The sequence below is a fragment of the Pseudorca crassidens genome, chromosome 4 (assembly GCF_039906515.1).
Source record: "Pseudorca crassidens isolate mPseCra1 chromosome 4, mPseCra1.hap1, whole genome shotgun sequence".
Lineage (NCBI taxonomy): Eukaryota > Metazoa > Chordata > Mammalia > Artiodactyla > Delphinidae > Pseudorca > Pseudorca crassidens.
The window spans coordinates 154,927,395-154,945,478 of NC_090299.1; positions in this window are offsets into that span (position 1 = coordinate 154,927,395).

Here is an 18,084-nt window from a genome sequence, read left to right on the forward strand (position 1 = left end):
GGGTACGACAACGCTTTAGGGGGAGCGTACGTGTGAGGGCGCGGGTTAGTGTCAGCGTACGCGTTAGGATTAAGGGACGGGTGAGGGTCAGGCTTCGGGGAAGGGTTAGGGTTAGGGTTCAGGCTAGGGTTAGGGTTAGGAGACGGGGACGGTTTAGGGTGCAGGTGAGGGTACGACAACGCTTTAGGGGGAGCGTACGTGTGAGGGCGTGGGTTAGTGTCAGCGTACGGGTTAGGATTAGGGGACGGGTGAGGGTCAGGCTTCGGGGAAGGGTTAGGGTTAGGGTTCGGGCTAGGGTTAGGGTTAGGGGACGGGGACGGTTTAGGATACAGGTGAGGGTACGACAACGCTTTAGGGGGAGCGTACGAGTGAGGGCACAGGTTAGTGTCAGCGTACGGGTTAGGATTAGGGGACGGGTTAGGGTCAGGCTTCGTGGAAAGGGTAGGGTTAGGGTTCGGGCTAGGGTTAGGGTTAGGGGACGGGGACGGTTTAGGGTCCAGGTGAGGGTACGACAACGCTTTAGGGGGAGCGTACGTGTGAGGGCGCGGGTTAGTGTCAGCGTACGCGTTAGGATTAAGGGACGGGTGAGGGTCAGGCTTCGGGGAAGGTTTAGGGTTAGGGTTCAGGCTAGGGTTAGGGTTAGGAGACGGGGACGGTTTAGGGTGCAGGTGAGGGTACGACAACGCTTTAGGGGGAGCGTACGTGTGAGGGCGTGGGTTAGTGTCAGCGTACGGGTTAGGATTAGGGGACGGGTGAGGGTCAGGCTTCGGGGAAGGGTTAGGGTTAGGGTTCGGGCTAGGGTTAGGGTTAGGGGACGGGGACGGTTTAGGATCCAGGTGAGGGTACGACAACGCTTTAGGGGGAGCGTACGAGTGAGGGCACAGGTTAGTGTCAGCGTACGGGTTAGGATTAGGGGACGGGTGAGGGTCAGGCTTCGGGGAAAGGTTAGGGTTAGGGTTCGGGGTAGGGTTAGGGTTAGGGGACGGGGACGGTTTAGGGTCCAGGTGAGGGTACGACAATGCTTTAGGGGGAGCGTACGTGTGAGGGCGCGGGTTAGTGTCAGCGTACGGGTTGGATTCGGTGACGGGTGAGGGTCAGGCTTCGGGGAAAGGTTAGGGTTAGGGTTCGGGCTAGGGTTAGGGTTAGGGGACGGGGACGGTTTAGGGTCCAGTTGAGGGTACGACAACACTTTAGCGGGAGCGTACGTGTGAGGGCGCGGGTTAGTGTCAGCGTACGGGTTAGGATTAGGGGAAGGGTGAGGGTTAGGCTACGGGGAAGAGTTAGGGTTAGGGTTCGGGTTAGGGTTAGGGTTAGGGGACGGGGACCGTTTAGGGTCCAGGTGAGGGTACGACAACGCTTTAGGGGGAGCGTACGTGTGAGGGCGCGGGTTAGTGTCAGCGTACGGGTTAGGATTAGGGGACGGGTGAGGGTCAGGCTTCGGGGAAGCGTTAGGGTTAGGGTTCGGGCTAGGGTTAGGGTTAGGGGACAGGGACTGTTTAGGGTCCAGGTGAGGGTACGGCAACGCTTTAGGGGGAGCATACGTGTGAGGACGCGGGTTATTGTCAGCGTACGGCTTAGGATTAGGGGACGGGTGAGGGTCAGGCTTCGGGGAAGTGTTAGGGTTAGGGTTCGGGCTAGGGTTAGGGTTAGGGGACGGGGACGGTTTAGGGTCCAGATGAGGGTACGACAACGCTTTAGGGGGAGCGTACAAGTGAGGGCAAGGGTTAGTGTCAGCGTACGGGTTAGGATTAGGGGACGGGTGAGGGTCAGGCTTCGGGGAAGGGTTAGGGTTAGGGTTCGGGCTAGGGTTAGGGTTAGGGGACGGTGACGGTTTAGGGTCCAGGTGAGGGTACGACAACGCTTTAGGGGGAGCGTACGTGTGAGGGCGCGGGTTAGTGTCAGCGTACGCGTTAGGATTAAGGGACGAGTGAGGGTCAGGCATCGGGGCAGGGTTAGGGTTAGGGTTCAGGCTAGGGTTAGGGTTAGGAGACGGGGACGGTTTAGGGTGCAGGTGAGGGTACGACAACGCTTTAGGGGGAGCGTACGTGTGAGGGCGTGGGTTAGTGTCAGCGTACGGGTTAGGATTAGGGGACGGGTGAGGGTCAGGCTTCGGGGAAGGGTTAGGGTTAGGGTTCGGGCTAGGGTTAGGGTTAGGGGACGGGGACGGTTTAGGATTCAGGTGAGGGTACGACAACGCTTTAGGGGGAGCGTACGAGTGAGGGCACAGGTTAGTGTCAGCGTACGGGTTAGGATTAGGGGACGGGTTAGGGTCAGGCTTCGGGGAAAGGTTAGGGTTAGGGTTCGGGCTAGGGTTAGGGTTAGGGGACGGGGACGGTTTAGGGTCCAGGTGAGGGTACGACAACGCTTTAGGGGGAGCGTACGTGTGAGGGCGCGGGTTAGTGTCAGCGTACGCGTTAGGATTAAGGGACGGGTGAGGGTCAGGCTTCGGGGAAGGGTTAGGGTTAGGGTTCAGGCTAGGGTTAGGGTTAGGAGACGGGGACGGTTTAGGGTGCAGGTGTGGGTACGACAACGCTTTAGGGGGAGCGTACGTGTAAGGGCGTGGGTTAGTGTCAGCGTACGGGTTAGGATTAGGGGACGGGTGAGGGTCAGGCTTCGGGGAAGGGTTAGGGTTAGGGTTCGGGCTAGGGTTAGGGTTAGGGGACGGGGACGGTTTAGGATCCAGGTGAGGGTACGACAACGCTTTAGGGGGAGCGTACGAGTGAGGGCACAGGTTAGTGTCAGCGTACGGGTTAGGATTAGGGGACGGGTAAGGGTCAGGCTTCGGGGAAAGGTTAGGGTTAGGGTTCGGGCTAGGGTTAGGGTTAGGGGACGGGGACGGTTTAGTGTCCAGGTGAGGGTACGACAATGCTTTAGGGGGAGCGTACGTGTGAGGGCGCGGGTTAGTGTCAGCGTACGCGTTAGGATTAAGGGACGGGTGAGGGTCAGGCTTCGGGGAAGGGTTAGGGTTAGGGTTCAGTCTAGGGTTAGGGTTAGGAGACGGGGACGGTTTAGGGTGCAGGTGTGGGTACGACAACGCTTTAGGGGGAGCGTACGTGTGAGGGCGTGGGTTAGTGTCAGCGTACGGGTTAGGATTAGGGGACGGGTGAGGGTCAGGCTTCGGGGAAGGGTTAGGGATAGGGTTCGGGCTAGGGTTAGGGTTAGGGGACGGGGACAGTTTAGGATCCAGGTGAGGGTACGACAACGCTTTAGGGGGAGCGTACGAGTGAGGGCACAGGTTAGTGTCAGCGTACGGGTTAGGATTAGGGGACGGGTGAGGGTCAGGCTTCGGGGAAGGGTTACGGTTACGATTCGCGCTAGGGTTAGGGTTAGGGGACGGGGACGGTTTAGGGTCCAGGTGAGGGTACGACAACGCTTTAGGGGGAGCGTACGTGTGAGGGCGCGGGTTAGTGTCAGCGTACGGGTTAGGATTAGGGGCCGGGTGAGGGTCAGGCTTCGGGGAAGGGTTAGGGTTAGGGTTCGGGGTAGGGTTAGGGTTAGGGGACGGGGACGGTTTAGGGTCCAGGTGAGGGTACGACAATGCTTTAGGGGGAGCGTACGTGTGAGGGCGCGGGTTAGTGTCAGCGTACGGGTTGGATTAGGTGACGGTTGAGTGTCAGGCTTCGGGGAAGGGTTAGGGTTAGGGTTCGGGCTAGGGTTAGGGTTAGGGGACAGGGACTGTTTAGGGTACAGGTGAGGGTACGGCAACGCTTTAGGGGGAGCATACGTGTGAGGACGCGGGTTATTGTCAGCGTACGGCTTAGGATTAGGGGACGGGTGAGGGTCAGGCTTCGGGGAAGTGTTAGGGTTAGGGTTCGGGCTAGGGTTAGGGTTAGGGGACGGGGACGGTTTAGGGTCCAGATGAGGGTACGACAACGCTTTAGGGGGAGCGTACAAGTGAGGGCAAGGGTTAGTGTCAGCGTACGGGTTAGGATTAGGGGACGGGTGAGGGTCAGGCTTCGGGGAAGGGTTACGGTTACGATTCGCGCTAGGGTTAGGGTTAGGGGACGGGGACGGTTTAGGGTCCAGGTGAGGGTACGACAATGCTTTAGGGGGAGCGTACGTGTGAGGGCGCGGGTTAGTGTCAGCGTACGGGTTGGATTAGGTGACGGTTGAGTGTCAGGCTTCGGGGAAGGGTTAGGGTTAGGGTTCGGGCTAGGGTTAGGGTTAGGGGACAGGGACTGTTTAGGGTCCAGGTGAGGGTACGGCAACGCTTTAGGGGGAGCATACGTGTGAGGACGCGGGTTATTGTCAGCGTACGGCTTAGGATTAGGGGACGGGTGAGGGTCAGGCTTCGGGGAAGTGTTAGGGTTAGGGTTCGGGCTAGGGTTAGGGTTAGGGGACGGGGACGGTTTAGGGTCCAGATGAGGGTACGACAACGCTTTAGGGGGAGCGTACAAGTGAGGGCAAGGGTTAGTGTCAGCGTACGGGTTAGGATTAGGGGACGGGTGAGGGTCAGGCTTCGGGGAAGGGTTAGGGTTAGGGTTCGGGCTAGGGTTAGGGTTAGTGGACGGTGACGGTTTAGGGTCCAGGTGAGGGTACGACAACGCTTTAGGGGGAGCGTACGTGTGAGGGCGCGGGTTAGTGTCAGCGTACGCGTTAGGATTAAGGGACGGGTGAGGGTCAGGCTTCGGGGAAGGGTTAGGGTTAGGGTTCAGGCTAGGGTTAGGGTTAGGAGACGGGGACGGTTTAGGGTGCAGGTGAGGGTACGACAACGCTTTAGGGGGAGCGTACGTGTGAGGGCGTGGGTTAGTGTCAGCGTACGGGTTAGGATTAGGGGACGGGTGAGGGTCAGGCTTCGGGGAAGGTTTAGGGTTAGGGTTCGGGCTAGGGTTAGGGTTAGGGGACGGGGACGGTTTAGGATCCAGGTGAGGGTACGACAACGCTTTAGGGGGAGCGTACGAGTGAGGGCACAGGTTAGTGTCAGCATACGGGTTAGGATTAGGGGACGGGTTAGGGTCAGGCTTCGGGGAAAGGTTAGGGTTAGGGTTCGGGCTAGGGTTAGGGTTAGGGGACGGGGACGGTTTAGGGTCCAGGTGAGGGTACGACAACGCTTTAGGGGGAGCGTACGTGTGAGGGCGCGGGTTAGTGTCAGCGTACGCGTTAGGATTAAGGGACGGGTGAGGGTCAGGCTTCGGGGAAGGGTTAGGGTTAGGGTTCAGGCTAGGGTTAGGGTTAGGAGACGGGGACGGTTTAGGGTGCAGGTGAGGGTACGACAACGCTTTAGGGGGAGCGTACGTGTGAGGGCGTGGGTTAGTGTCAGCGTACGGGTTAGGATAAGGGGACGGGTGAGGGTCAGGCTTCGGGGAAGGGTTAGGGTTAGGGTTCGGGCTAGGGTTAGGGTTAGGGGACGGGGACGGTTTAGGATCCAGGTGAGGGTACGACAACGCTTTAGGGGGAGCGTACGAGTGAGGGCACAGGTTAGTGTCAGCGTACGGGTTAGGATTAGGGGCCGGGTGAGGGTCAGGCTTCGGGGAAAGGTTAGGGTTAGGGTTCGGGCTAGGGTTAGGGTTAGGGGACGGGGACGGTTTAGGGTCCAGGTGAGGATACGACAACGCTTTGGGGGAGCGTACGTGTGAGGGCGCGGGTTAGTGTCAGCGTACGCGTTAGGATTAAGGGACGGGTGAGGGTCAGGCTTCGGGGAAGGGTTAGGGTTAGGGTTCAGGCTAGGGTTAGGGTTAGGAGACGGGGACGGTTTAGGGTGCAGGTGAGGGTAAGACAACGCTTTAGGGGGAGCGTACGTGTGAGGGCGTGGGTTAGTGTCAGCGTACGGGTTAGGATTAGGGGACGGGTGAGGGTCAGGCTTCGGGGAAGGGTTAGGGTTAGGGTTCGGGCTAGGGTTAGGGTTAGGGGACGGGGACGGTTTAGGATCCAGGTGAGGGTACGACAACGCTTTAGGGGGAGCGTACGAGTGAGGGCAAGGGTTAGTGTCAGCGTACGGGTTAGGATTAGGGGACGGGTTAGGGTCAGGCTTCGGGGAAAGGTTAGGGTTAGGGTTCGGGCTAGGGTTAGGGTTAGGGGACGGGGACGGTTTAGGGTCCAGGTGAGGGTACGACAACGCTTTAGGGGGAGCGTACGTGTGAGGGCGCGGGTTAGTGTCAGCGTACGCGTTAGGATTAAGGGACGGGTGAGGGTCAGGCTTCGGGGAAGGGTTAGGGTTAGGGTTCAGGCTAGGGTTAGGGTTAGGAGACGGGGACGGTTTAGGGTGCAGGTGAGGGTACGACAACGCTTTAGGGGGAGCGTACGAGTGAGGGCACAGGTTAGTGTCAGCGTACGGGTTAGGATTAGGGGACGGGTTAGGGTCAGGCTTCGGGGAAAGGTTAGGGTTAGGGTTCGGGCTAGGGTTAGGGTTAGGGGACGGGGACGGTTTAGGGTCCAGGTGAGGGTACGACAACGCTTTAGGGGGAGCGTACGTGTGAGGGCGCGGGTTAGTGTCAGCGTACGCGTTAGGATTAAGGGACGGGTGAGGGTCAGGCTTCGGGGAAGGGTTAGGGTTAGGGTTCAGGCTAGGGTTAGGGTTAGGAGACGGGGACGGTTTAGGGTGCAGGTGAGGGTACGACAACGCTTTAGGGGGAGCGTACGTGTGAGGGCGTGGGTTAGTGTCAGCGTACGGGTTAGGATAAGGGGACGGGTGAGGGTCAGGCTTCGGGGAAGGGTTAGGGTTAGGGTTCGGGCTAGGGTTAGGGTTAGGGGACGGGGACGGTTTAGGATCCAGGTGAGGGTACGACAACGCTTTAGGGGGAGCGTACGAGTGAGGGCACAGGTTAGTGTCAGCGTACGGGTTAGGATTAGGGGCCGGGTGAGGGTCAGGCTTCGGGGAAAGGTTAGGGTTAGGGTTCGGGCTAGGGTTAGGGTTAGGGGACGGGGACGGTTTAGGGTCCAGGTGAGGATACGACAACGCTTTGGGGGAGCGTACGTGTGAGGGCGCGGGTTAGTGTCAGCGTACGCGTTAGGATTAAGGGACGGGTGAGGGTCAGGCTTCGGGGAAGGGTTAGGGTTAGGGTTCAGGCTAGGGTTAGGGTTAGGAGACGGGGACGGTTTAGGGTGCAGGTGAGGGTAAGACAACGCTTTAGGGGGAGCGTACGTGTGAGGGCGTGGGTTAGTGTCAGCGTACGGGTTAGGATTAGGGGACGGGTGAGGGTCAGGCTTCGGGGAAGGGTTAGGGTTAGGGTTCGGGCTAGGGTTAGGGTTAGGGGACGGGGACGGTTTAGGATCCAGGTGAGGGTACGACAACGCTTTAGGGGGAGCGTACGAGTGAGGGCAAGGGTTAGTGTCAGCGTACGGGTTAGGATTAGGGGACGGGTTAGGGTCAGGCTTCGGGGAAAGGTTAGGGTTAGGGTTCGGGCTAGGGTTAGGGTCAGGGGACGGGGACGGTTTAGGGTCCAGGTGAGGGTACGACAACGCTTTAGGGGGAGCGTACGTGTGAGGGCGCGGGTTAGTGTCAGCGTACGCGTTAGGATTAAGGGACGGGTGAGGGTCAGGCTTCGGGGAAGGGTTAGGGTTAGGGTTCAGGCTAGGGTTAGGGTTAGGAGACGGGGACGGTTTAGGGTGCAGGTGAGGGTAAGACAACGCTTTAGGGGGAGCGTACGTGTGAGGGCGTGGGTTAGTGTCAGCGTACGGGTTAGGATTAGGGGACGGGTGAGGGTCAGGCTTCGGGGAAGGGTTAGGGTTAGGGTTCGGGCTAGGGTTAGGGTTAGGGGACGGGGACGGTTTCGGGTCCAGGTGAGGGTACGACAACGCTTTAGGGGGAGCGTACGTGTGAGGGCGCGGGTTAGTGTCAGCGTACGGGTTAGGATTAGGGGACGGGTGAGGGTCAGGCTTCGGGGAAGGGTTAGGGTTAGGGTTCGGGCTAGGGTTAGGGTTAGGGGACGGGGACGGTTTAGGGTCCAGGTCAGGGTACGACAACGCTATAGGGGGCCCGTACGTGTGAGGGCGCGGATTAGTGTCTGCGTACGGGTTAGGATTAGGGGACGGGTTAGGGTCAGGCTTCGGGGAAAGGTTAGGGTTAGGGTTCGGGCTAGGGTTAGGGTTAGGGGACGGGGACGATTTAGGGTCCAGGTGAGGGTACGACAACGCTTTAGGGGGAGCGTACGTGTGAGGGCGCGGGTTAGTGTCAGCGTACGGGTTAGGATTAGGGGACGGGTGAGGGTCAGGCTTCGGGGAAGTGTTAGGGTTAGGGTTCGGGCTAGGGTTAGGGTTAGGGGACGGGGACGGTTTAGGGTCCAGGTGAGGGTACGACAACGCTTTAGGGGGAGCGTACGTGTGAGGGCGCGGGTTAGTGTCAGCGTACGGGTTAGGATTAGGGGACGGGTGAGGGTCAGGCTTCGGGGAAGGGTTACGGTTAAGATTCGCGCTAGGGTTAGGGTTAGGGGACGGGGACGGTTTAGGGTCCAGGTGAGGGTACGACAATGCTTTAGGGGGAGCGTACGTGTGAGGGCGCGGGTTAGTGTCAGCGTACGGGTTGGATTAGGTGACGGTTGAGCGTCAGGCTTCGGGGAAGGGTTAGGGTTAGGGTTCGGGCTAGGGTTAGGGTTAGGGGACAGGGACTGTTTAGGGTCCAGGTGAGGGTACGGCAACGCTTTAGGGGGAGCATACGTGTGAGGACGCGGGTTATTGTCAGCGTACGGCTTAGGATTAGGGGACGGGTGAGGGTCAGGCTTCGGAGAAGTGTTAGGGTTAGGGTTCGGGCTAGGGTTAGGGTTAGGGGACAGGGACGGTTTAGGGTCCAGATGAGGGTACGACAACGCTTTAGGGGGAGCGTACAAGTGAGGGCACAGGTTAGTGTCAGCGTACGGGTTAGGATTAGGGGACGGGTTAGGGTCAGGCTTCGGGGAAAGGTTAGGGTTAGGGTTCGGGTAGGGTTAGGGTTAGGGGACGGGGACGGTTTAGGGTCCAGGTGAGGGTACGACAACGCTTTAGGGGGAGCGTACGTGTGAGGGCGCGGGTTAGTGTCAGCGTACGCGTTAGGATTAAGGGACGGGTGAGGGTCAGGCTTCGGGGAAGGGTTAGGGTTAGGGTTCAGGCTAGGGTTAGGGTTAGGAGACGGGGACGGTTTAGGGTGCAGGTGAGGGTAAGACAACGCTTTAGGGGGAGCGTACGTGTGAGGGCGTGGGTTAGTGTCAGCGTACGGGTTAGGATTAGGGGACGGGTGAGGGTCAGGCTTCGGGGAAGGGTTAGGGTTAGGGTTCGGGCTAGGGTTAGGGTTAGGGGACGGGGACGGTTTCGGGTCCAGGTGAGGGTACGACAACGCTTTAGGGGGAGCGTACGTGTGAGGGCGCGGGTTAGTGTCAGCGTACGGGTTAGGATTAGGGGACGGGTGAGGGTCAGGCTTCGGGGAAGGGTTAGGGTTAGGGTTCGGGCTAGGGTTAGGGTTAGGGGACGGGGACGGTTTAGGGTCCAGGTCAGGGTACGACAACGCTATAGGGGGCCCGTACGTGTGAGGGCGCGGATTAGTGTCTGCGTACGGGTTAGGATTAGGGGACGGGTTAGGGTCAGGCTTCGGGGAAAGGTTAGGGTTAGGGTTCGGGCTAGGGTTAGGGTTAGGGGACGGGGACGATTTAGGGTCCAGGTGAGGGTACGACAACGCTTTAGGGGGAGCGTACGTGTGAGGGCGCGGGTTAGTGTCAGCGTACGGGTTAGGATTAGGGGACGGGTGAGGGTCAGGCTTCGGGGAAGTGTTAGGGTTAGGGTTCGGGCTAGGGTTAGGGTTAGGGGACGGGGACGGTTTAGGGTCCAGGTGAGGGTACGACAACGCTTTAGGGGGAGCGTACGTGTGAGGGCGCGGGTTAGTGTCAGCGTACGGGTTAGGATTAGGGGACGGGTGAGGGTCAGGCTTCGGGGAAGGGTTACGGTTAAGATTCGCGCTAGGGTTAGGGTTAGGGGACGGGGACGGTTTAGGGTCCAGGTGAGGGTACGACAATGCTTTAGGGGGAGCGTACGTGTGAGGGCGCGGGTTAGTGTCAGCGTACGGGTTGGATTAGGTGACGGTTGAGCGTCAGGCTTCGGGGAAGGGTTAGGGTTAGGGTTCGGGCTAGGGTTAGGGTTAGGGGACAGGGACTGTTTAGGGTCCAGGTGAGGGTACGGCAACGCTTTAGGGGGAGCATACGTGTGAGGACGCGGGTTATTGTCAGCGTACGGCTTAGGATTAGGGGACGGGTGAGGGTCAGGCTTCGGAGAAGTGTTAGGGTTAGGGTTCGGGCTAGGGTTAGGGTTAGGGGACAGGGACGGTTTAGGGTCCAGATGAGGGTACGACAACGCTTTAGGGGGAGCGTACAAGTGAGGGCACAGGTTAGTGTCAGCGTACGGGTTAGGATTAGGGGACGGGTTAGGGTCAGGCTTCGGGGAAAGGTTAGGGTTAGGGTTCGGGCTAGGGTTAGGGTTAGGGGACGGGGACGGTTTAGGGTCCAGGTGAGGGTACGACAACGCTTTAGGGGGAGCGTACGTGTGAGGGCGCGGGTTAGTGTCAGCGTACGCGTTAGGATTAAGGGACGGGTGAGGGTCAGGCTTCGGGGAAGGGTTAGGGTTAGGGTTCAGGCTAGGGTTAGGGTTAGGAGACGGGGACGGTTTAGGGTGCAGGTGAGGGTAAGACAACGCTTTAGGGGGAGCGTACGTGTGAGGGTGTGGGTTAGTGTCAGCGTACGGGTTAGGATTAGGGGACGGGTGAGGGTCAGGCTTCGGGGAAGGATTAGGGTTAGGGTACGGGCTAGGGTTAGGGTTAGGGGACGGGGACGGTTTAGGATCCAGGTGAGGGTACGACAACGCTTTAGGGGGAGCGTACGAGTGAGGGCACAGGTTAGTGTCAGCGTACGGGTTAGGATTAGGGGACGGGTTAGGGTCAGGCTTCGGGGAAAGGTTAGGGTTAGGGTTCGGGCTAGGGTTAGGGTTAGGGGACGGGGACGGTTTCGGGTCCAGGTGAGGGTACGACAACGCTTTAGGGGGAGCGTACGTGTGAGGGCGCGGGTTAGTGTCAGCGTACGCGTTAGGATTAAGGGACGGGTGAGGGTCAGGCTTCGGGGAAGGGTTAGGGTTAGGGTTCAGGCTAGGGTTAGGGTTAGGAGACGGGGACGGTTTAGGGTGCAGGTGAGGGTACGACAACGCTTTAGGGGGAGCGTACGTGTGAGGGCGTGGGTTAGTGTCAGCGTACGGGTTAGGATTAGGGGACGGGTGAGGGTCAGGCTTCGGGGAAGGGTTAGTGTTAGGGTTCGGGCTAGGGTTAGGGTTAGGGGACGGGGACGGTTTAGGATCCAGGTGAGGGTACGACAACGCTTTAGGGGGAGCGTACGAGTGAGGGCACAGGTTAGTGTCAGCGTACGGGTTAGGATTAGGGGACGGGTTAGGGTCAGGCTTCGGGGAAAGGTTAGGGTTAGGGTTCGGGCTAGGGTTAGGGTTAGGGGACGGGGACGATTTAGGGTCCAGGTGAGGGTACGACAACGCTTTAGGGGGAGCGTACGTGTGAGGGCGCGGGTTAGTGTCAGCGTACGGGTTAGGATTACGGGACGGGTGAGGGTCAGGCTTCGGGGAAGGGTTAGGGTTAGGGTTCGGGCTAGGGTTAGGGTTAGGGGACGGGGACGGTTTAGGGTCCAGGTCAGGGTACGACAACGCTATAGGGGGCCCGTACGTGTGAGGGCGCGGATTAGTGTCTGCGTACGGGTTAGGATTAGGGGACGGGTTAGGGTCAGGCTTCGGGGAAAGGTTAGGGTTAGGGTTCGGGCTAGGGTTAGGGTTAGGGGACGGGGACGATTTAGGGTCCAGGTGAGGGTACGACAACGCTTTAGGGGGAGCGTACGTGTGAGGGCGCGGGTTAGTGTCAGCGTACGGGTTAGGATTAGGGGACGGGTGAGGGTCAGGCTTCGGGGAAGGGTTAGGGTTAGGGTTCGGGCTAGGGTTAGGGTTAGGGGACGGGGACGGTTTAGGGTCCAGGTGAGGGTACGACAACGCTTTAGGGGGAGCGTACGTGTGAGGGCGCGGGTTAGTGTCAGCGTACGGGTTAGGATTAGGGGACGGGTGAGGGTCAGGCTTCGGGGAAGGGTTACGGTTAAGATTCGCGCTAGGGTTAGGGTTAGGGGACGGGGACGGTTTAGGGTCCAGGTGAGGGTACGACAACGCTTTAGGGGGAGCGTACGTGTGAGGGCGCGGGTTAGTGTCAGCGTACGGGTTAGGATTAGGGGCCGGGTGAGGGTCAGGCTTCGGGGAAGGGTTAGGGTTAGGGTTCGGGGTAGGGTTAGGGTTAGGGGACGGGGACGGTTTAGGGTCCAGGTGAGGGTACGACAATGCTTTAGGGGGAGCGTACGTGTGAGGGCGCGGGTTAGTGTCAGCGTACGGGTTGGATTAGGTGACGGTTGAGTGTCAGGCTTCGGGGAAGGGTTAGGGTTAGGGTTCGGGCTAGGGTTAGGGTTAGGGGACAGGGACTGTTTAGGGTCCAGGTGAGGGTACGGCAACGCTTTAGGGGGAGTATACGTGTGAGGACGCGGGTTATTGTCAGCGTACGGCTTAGGATTAGGGGACGGGTGAGGGTCAGGCTTCGGGGAAGTGTTAGGGTTAGGGTTCGGGCTAGGGTTAGGGTTAGGGGACAGGGACGGTTTAGGGTCCAGATGAGGGTACGACAACGCTTTAGGGGGAGCGTACAAGTGAGGGCAAGGGTTAGTGTCAGCGTACGGGTTAGGATTAGGGGACGGGTGAGGGTCAGGCTTCGGGGAAGTGTTAGGGTTAGGGTTCGGGCTAGGGTTAGGGTTAGGGGACGGTGACGGTTTAGGGTCCAGGTGAGGGTACGACAACGCTTTAGGGGGAGCGTACGTGTGAGGGCGCGGGTTAGTGTCAGCGTACGCGTTAGGGTTAAGGGACGGGTGAGGGTCAGGCTTCGGGGAAGCGTTAGGGTTATGGTTCAGGCTAGGGTTAGGGTTAGGAGACGGGGACGGTTTAGGGTGCAGGTGAGGGTACGACAACGCTTTAGGGGGAGCGTACGTGTGAGGGCGTGGGTTAGTGTCAGCGTACGGGTTAGGATTAGGGGACGGGTGAGGGTCAGGCTTCGGGGAAGGGTTAGGGTTAGGGTTCGGGGTAGGTTTAGGGTTAGGGGACGGGGACGATTTAGGATCCAGGTGAGGGTACGACAACGCTTTAGGGGGAGCGTACGAGTGAGGGCACAGGTTAGTGTCAGCGTACGGGTTAGGATTAGGGGACGGGTTAGGGTCAGGCTTCGGGGAAAGGTTAGGGTTAGGGTTCGGGCTAGGGTTAGGGTTAGGGGACGGGGACGGTTTAGGGTCCAGGTGAGGGTACGACAACGCTTTAGGGGGAGCGTACGTGTGAGGGCGCGGGTTAGTGTCAGCGTACGCGTTAGGATTAAGGGACGGGTGAGGGTCAGGCTTCTGGGAAGGGTTAGGGTTAGGGTTCAGGCTAGGGTTAGGGTTAGGAGACGGGGACGGTTTAGGGTGCAGGTGAGGGTACGACAACGCTTTAGGGGGAGCGTACGTGTGAGCGCGTGGGTTAGTGTCAGCGTACGGGTTAGGATTAGGGGACGGGTGAGGGTCAGGCTTCGGGGAAGGGTTAGGGTTAGGGTTCGGGCTAGGGTTAGGGTTAGGGGACGGGGACGGTTTAGGGTCCAGATGAGGGTACGACAACGTTTTAGGGGGAGCGTACGTGTGAGGGCGCGGGTTAGTGTCAGCGTACGGTTTAGGATTAGGGGACGGGTGAGGGTCAGCCTTCGGGGAAGTGTTAGGGTTACGGTTCGGGCTAGGGTTAGGGTTAGGGGACGGGGACGGTTTAGGGTCCAGGTGAGGGTAAGACAACGCTTTTTGGGGCCCGTACGTGTGAGGGCGCAAGTTAGTGTCTGCGTACGGGTTAGGATTAGGGGACGGGTGAGGGTTAGGCTTCGGGGAAGGGTTAGGGTTAGGGTTCGGGCTAGGGTTAGGGTTAGGGGACGGGGACGGTTTAGGGTCCAGGTGAGGGTACGACAACGCTTTAGGGGGAGCGTACGTGTGAGGGCGCGTGTTAGTGTCAGCGTACGGATTAGGATTAGGGGACGGGTGAGGGTCAGGCTTCGGGGAAGGCTTAGGGTTAGGGTTCGGGCTAGGGTTAGGGTTAGGTGACGGGGACGGTTTAGTGTCCAGGTGAGGGTACGACAACGCTTTAGGGGGAGCGTACGTGTGAGGGCGTGGGTTAGTGTCAGCGTACGCGTTAGGATTAAGGGACGGGTGAGGGTCAGGCTTCAGGGAAGGGTTAGGGTTAGGGTTCAGGCTAGGGTTAGGGTTAGGAGACGGGGACGGTTTAGGGTGAAGGTGAGGGTACGACAACGCTTTAGGGGGAGCGTACGTGTTAGGGCGCGGGTTAGTGTCAGCGTACGGGTTAGGATTAGGGGACGGGTGAGGGTCAGGCTTCGGGGAAGGGTTAGGGTTAGGGTTCGGGCTAGGGTTAGGGTTAGGGGACGGGGACGGTTTAGGGTCCAGGTCAGGGTACGACAACGCTATAGGGGGCCCGTACGTGTGAGGGCGCGGATTAGTGTCTGCGTACGGGTTAGGATTAGGGGACGGGTTAGGGTCAGGCTTCGGGGAAAGGTTAGGGTTAGGGTTCGGGCTAGGGTTAGGGTTAGGGGACGGGGACGATTTAGGGTCCAGGTGAGGGTACGACAACGCTTTAGGGGGAGCGTACATGTGAGGGCGCGGGTTAGTGTCAGCGTACGGGTTAGGATTAGGGGACGGGTGAGGGTCAGGCTTCGGGGAAGGGTTAGGGTTAGGGTTCGGGCTAGGGTTAGGGTTAGGGGACGGGGACGGTTTAGGGTCCAGGTGAGGGTACGACAACGCGTTAGGGGGAGCGTACGTGTGAGGGCGCGGGTTAGTGTCAGCGTACGGGTTAGGATTAGGGGACGGGTGAGGGTCAGGCTTCGGGGAAGGGTTAGGGTTAGGGTTCGGGCTAGGGTTAGGGTTAGGGTACGGGGACGGTTTAGGGTCCAGGTGAGGGTACGACAACGCTTTTTGGGGCCCGTACGTGTGAGGGCGCAGGTTAGTGTCTGCGTACGGGTTAGGATTAGGGGACGGGTGAGGGTTAGGCTTCGGGGAAGGGTTAGGGTTAGGGTTCGGGCTAGGGTTAGGGTTAGGGGACGGGGACGGTTTAGGGTCCAGGTGAGGGTACGACAACGCTTTAGGGGGAGCGTACGTGTGAGGGCGCGGGTTAGTGTCAGCGTACGCGTTAGGATTAAGGGACGGGTGAGGGTCAGGCTTCAGGGAAGGGTTAGGGTTAGGGTTCAGGCTAGGGTTAGGGTTAGGAGACGGGGACGGTTTAGGGTGCAGGTGAGGGTACGACAACGCTTTAGGGGGAGCGTACGTGTGAGGGCGCGGGTTAGTGTCAGCGTACGGGTTAGGATTAGGGGACGGGTGAGGGTCAGGCTTCGGGGAAATGTTAGGGTTAGGGTTCAGGCTAGGGTTAGGGTTAGGGGACGGGGACGGTTTAGGGTCCAGGTGAGGGTACGACAACGCTTTAGGGGGAGCGTACGTGTGAGCGCACCGGTTAGTGTCAGCGTACGGGTTAGGATTAGGGGACGGGTGAGGGTCAGGCTTCGGGGAAGCGTTAGGGTTAGGGTTCGGGCTAGGGTTAGGGTTAGGGGACAGGGACTGTTTAGGGTCCAGGTGAGGGTACGGAAACGCTTTAGGGGGAGCATACGTGTGAGGACGTGGGTTATTGTCAGCGTACGGCTTAGGATTAGGGGACGGGTGAGGGTCAGGCTTCGGGGAAGTGTTAGGGTTAGGGTTCGGGCTAGGGTTAGGGTTAGGGGACGGGGACGGTTTAGGGTCCAGATGAGGGTACGACAACGCTTTAGGGGGAGCGTACAAGTGAGGGCAAGGGTTACTGTCAGCGTACGGGTTAGGATTAGGGGACAGGTGAGGGTCAGGCTTCGGGGAAGGGTTAGGGTTAGGGTTCGGGCTAGGGTTAGGGTTAGGGGACGGTGACGGTTTAGGGTCCAGGTGAGGGTACGACAACGCTTTAGGGGGAGCGTACGTGTGAGGGCGCGGGTTAGTGTCAGCGTACGCGTTAGGATTAAGGGACGGGTGAGGGTCAGGCATCGGGGAAGGGTTAGGGTTAGGGTTCAGGCTAGGGTTAGGGTTAGGAGACGGGGACGGTTTAGGGTCCAGGTGAGGGTACGACAACGCTTTAGGGGGAGCGTACGTGTGAGGGCGCGGGTTAGTGTCAGCGTACGGGTTAGGATTAGGGGACGGGTGAGGGTCAGGCTTCGGGGAAGGGTTAGGGTTAGGGTTCGGGCTAGGGTTAGGGTTAGGGTACGGGGACGGTTTAGGGTCCAGGTGAGGGTACGACAACGCTTTTTGGGGCCCGTACGTGTGAGGGCGCAGGTTAGTGTCTGCGTACGGGTTAGGATTAGGGGACGGGTGAGGGTTAGGCTTCGGGGAAGGGTTAGGGTTAGGGTTCGGGCTAGGGTTAGGGTTAGGGGACGGGGACGGTTTAGGGTCCAGGTGAGGGTACGACAACGCTTTAGGGGGAGCGTACGTGTGAGGGCGCGGGTTAGTGTCAGCGTACGCGTTAGGATTAGGGGACGGGTGAGGGTCAGGCTTCAGGGAAGGGTTAGGGTTAGGGTTCAGGCTAGGGTTAGGGTTAGGAGACGGGGACGGTTTAGGGTGCAGGTGAGGGTACGACAACGCTTTAGGGGGAGCGTACGTGTGAGGGCGCGGGTTAGTGTCAGCGTACGGGTTAGGATTAGGGGACGGGTGAGGGTCAGGCTTCGGGGAAATGTTAGGGTTAGGGTTCAGGCTAGGGTTAGGGTTAGGGGACGGGGACGGTTTAGGGTCCAGGTGAGGGTACGACAACGCTTTAGGGGGAGCGTACGTGTGAGCGCACCGGTTAGTGTCAGCGTACGGGTTAGGATTAGGGGACGGGTGAGGGTCAGGCTTCGGGGAAGCGTTAGGGTTAGGGTTCGGGCTAGGGTTAGGGTTAGGGGACAGGGACTGTTTAGGGTCCAGGTGAGGGTACGGCAACGCTTTAGGGGGAGCATACGTGTGAGGACGTGGGTTATTGTCAGCGTACGGCTTAGGATTAGGGGACGGGTGAGGGTCAGGCTTCGGGGAAGTGTTAGGGTTAGGGTTCGGGCTAGGGTTAGGGTTAGGGGACGGGGACGGTTTAGGGTCCAGATGAGGGTACGACAACGCTTTAGGGGGAGCGTACAAGTGAGGGCAAGGATTAGTGTCAGCGTACGGGTTAGGATTAGGGGACAGGTGAGGGTCAGGCTTCGGGGAAGGGTTAGGGTTAGGGTTCGGGCTAGGGTTAGGGTTAGGGGACGGTGACGGTTTAGGGTCCAGGTGAGGGTACGACAACGCTTTAGGGGGAGCGTACGTGTGAGGGCGCGGGTTAGTGTCAGCGTACGCGTTAGGATTAAGGGACGGGTGAGGGTCAGGCATCGGGGAAGGGTTAGGGTTAGGGTTCAGGCTAGGGTTAGGGTTAGGAGACGGGGACGGTTTAGGGTGCAGGTGAGGGTACGACAACGCTTTAGGGGGAGCGTACGTGTGAGGGCGTGGGTTAGTGTCAGCGTACGGGTTAGGATTAGGGGACGGGTGAGGGTCAGGCTTCGGGGAAGGGTTAGGGTTAGGGTTCGGGCTAGGGTTAGGGTTAGGGGACGGGGACGGTTTAGGATCCAGGTGAGGGTACGACAACGCTTTAGGGGGAGCGTACGAGTGAGGGCACAGGTTAGTGTCAGCGTACGGGTTAGGATTAGGGGACGGGTTAGGGTCAGGCTTCGGGGAAAGGTTAGGGTTAGGGTTCGGGCTAGGGTTAGGGTTAGGGGACGGGGACGGTTTAGGGTCCAGGTGAGGGTACGACAACGCTTTAGGGGGAGCGTACGTGTGAGGGCGCGGGTTAGTGTCAGCGTACGCGTTAGGATTAAGGGACGGGTGAGGGTCAGGCTTCGGGGAAGGGTTAGGGTTAGGGTTCAGGCTAGGGTTAGGGTTAGGAGACGGGGACCGTTTAGGGTGCAGGTGAGGGTAAGACAACGCTTTAGGGGGAGCGTACGTGTGAGGGCGTGGGTTAGTGTCAGCGTACGGGTTAGGATTAGGGGACGGGTGAGGGTCAGGCTTCGGGGAAGGGTTAGGGTTAGGG